This window comes from Penaeus chinensis, chromosome 22 (genome assembly GCF_019202785.1).
Source record: "Penaeus chinensis breed Huanghai No. 1 chromosome 22, ASM1920278v2, whole genome shotgun sequence".
Classification (NCBI taxonomy): domain Eukaryota; kingdom Metazoa; phylum Arthropoda; class Malacostraca; order Decapoda; family Penaeidae; genus Penaeus; species Penaeus chinensis.
Genome location: NC_061840.1, coordinates 8,924,055 through 8,926,640, shown reverse-complemented (window position 1 = coordinate 8,926,640; position 2,586 = coordinate 8,924,055).

The following is a 2,586-nucleotide window of genomic DNA, read 5'->3' as shown; positions in this document are numbered from 1 at the left end:
TCCTCCCCGAGACACCCGGTCTTACAGAAATGTATGAAAGCAACTATGACATTTGATTTACTTATCCATGTGGCAAATCATCAGCTGTCAGAAAGAATGATGACTCCCCAAGTATATCCCATGAGATTGGTAAATAAGTAAAACACTAACCAGTAACGTAAATTATCTATAATATAATTAATTTATAAGTGATGCACCATTATCAAGAAGCTCTAGAAGTGACCCAGGCCCATCTATATCATTTGCAGGCTGTCGGTCTCAGTAATTTCTGGATCTCCTTGATGAAAGCGACTTTAGTGAAAGTTAAGATGACAGGCTACCCGAGGCAGTAACGTCAGCTGGGATACTGATCGGAGTTGAAAAAGCTGTCACTTCTTCGGACTCGGAATCTGAAGATGATCTTTTACAAGCTCAAACTTGCTGTGTGACCTGTGTGGTAGAGGACTTCGAGGCACATGCATTATTAAGAAAAACATGTTACCTAAAGAGGCCAAGTAAAAATTAAAGACTGAGGCAGCCTTGCCAAGTAGTTTTCTCTCGGATCTCAATGGGATACGTATATGTATATGTATATGTATGTGTGTGTATATATATACATATATATATATGTATATATATATATTTATTGATACTGTGTGTGTGTGTGATCATCGTCATCAAGGGGCTATCGCCGACGGGGGCGCATGGCCCATCTCTAACCCCTCACATCAGGACTGGTGAAGCTGCCCTAGCCATGACCTCCTCCATCTGATCCACAGGAAAACGAGCTAGGTGCCCATATAGCATGAGCTGGCGGTCCCGTAATATGCAAGTAACGGGTTCCATGCCAGTCTCATGGTGTAGTCATCGGTTGGACACATGGTCCTGCCAATTGTACCCTATGATCGGGCGAAGAGACTTGTAGTATCAAGGCATTGAATCGAGTTCATGGCTCCTGCTGCCAGACCAATCCATCTACTGATTATTTAGTCTGACAGCCCAGAGACATGGACTATCTTACCAAGGTATGCAAAGTTCTCTATGAATTCAACGTCCCCACCGCAAGCATGAATCGACTGAACAGGTTTTCCTAACAGGGCCCCAAAGTCCTGAACCTTGGTTTTGGTCCAGGAGACCTCTAGGCCCTAGGGCTTCACCTTATTGCCAAATGCACCAAGAGCCACCACCATTGGTTCCAGGGACTCAGATAGGATAGCAACATCGTTGGCAAAGTCAAGGTCTGTGACCTTGATATTGCCCAGTGTTGTTCCACACTGATTATCCAGTCCATGCAGGTGTTGAAAGGTGTTGGTGAAGGGACACAGCCTTGCCTCAACCCTGAATTAACAGGGAAGAAGTTCGACAGGCCCCTACCACACATTACAGCACTTTCAGTACCGGTATATAGGTTTGCTATTAGGCCAATAATCCGTGTCGGAATTCCCCTAAGTCTCAGAATCTCCAATAGTGATTCTTGATGTGCCGAGTCAAACACCTTCTTGAGTCAATGTAGGTTGCCAACCTACATCAAGCATGTACCCCCAACATGACCTGAGATGATCTGTTCATCCACTGAGCGGTTTGCAGTCATCTGCGAGAAGGGTTTGGAATTCAGTTTTCTTAGGGCTTGGTAGGCACAGAGCAAAGGTCATTTACCAAGAAATGGCCTTGAACCTCCTTAGCAAGGTTCCTGATGAACTGTTCCTTGTCCCTTCTCAGGAGTGTCCAAGCCCTACACACCAAGGAATGGTGCAAGTCATGACTGCCATTCAGCCAAGCCATGCAAGACGCTTCAGCAGCCTTCAATGTCTCCAGGGAGATGAAATTCTGTCTTGCTCTCGGGGGTTTGTCAATGGACTTCTGTGCTGCTTCAAATATTTTGCACTTGAAGAAATGGCCTTTAACCTCTTCAGCAAGGTTCCTGATGAACTGTTCCTTGTTCCTTCTCAGGAGTGTCCTATGGACTCCTGTGCTGCTTCAAGTATTTTGCACTTGAAGGACTTCCACACAGCAACTGGTCGATCAGGTTTTCAAGTTCTGTGAATCTATCAGAGAACCTTCGGGCACACTTTTCCCCATCAGTCTGTCCAAGTGAAACACTGGAGATACTAGGAGGTTTGAAGTGGAGCCGCAGGGTAGCCACTAACAGCCTATGGTCAGTGTCACAGAACTATGGTAAACCCTGCAATTCTGAAGGATCATCCAGTGAGTGCTGACAAGAATGTGGTTGATCTCCTTGGCCGCAATACCTATACTAATTGCTATACCATTTCCAGTGATGTGGGTTGGAGTGTTGATACCAGGAGCCAGAAGTCCTCAATCTCTGGGACCTAGCAAAGTACCGGAGAAGTAGGTTATTCTTGCTACTGGGATCACCTCCCAAGCCATAGGAACCAACAGACATCTCATAGCCAGCTCGATCACAGCCAGATACCACATTAAAGTCGCCCAGAACAATGTCTCGCTGGGGACAATTGTCTGCTATGGACGTGAGTTTGGCATAGAATGCTTTTTTCACATTGAGTTTGGAAACATCAGTAGGAGAGTACACTGCAATAAGAGACACAAAGCCAAAAGCCTGCTTCAGTCTCAATGCCATAATATGCT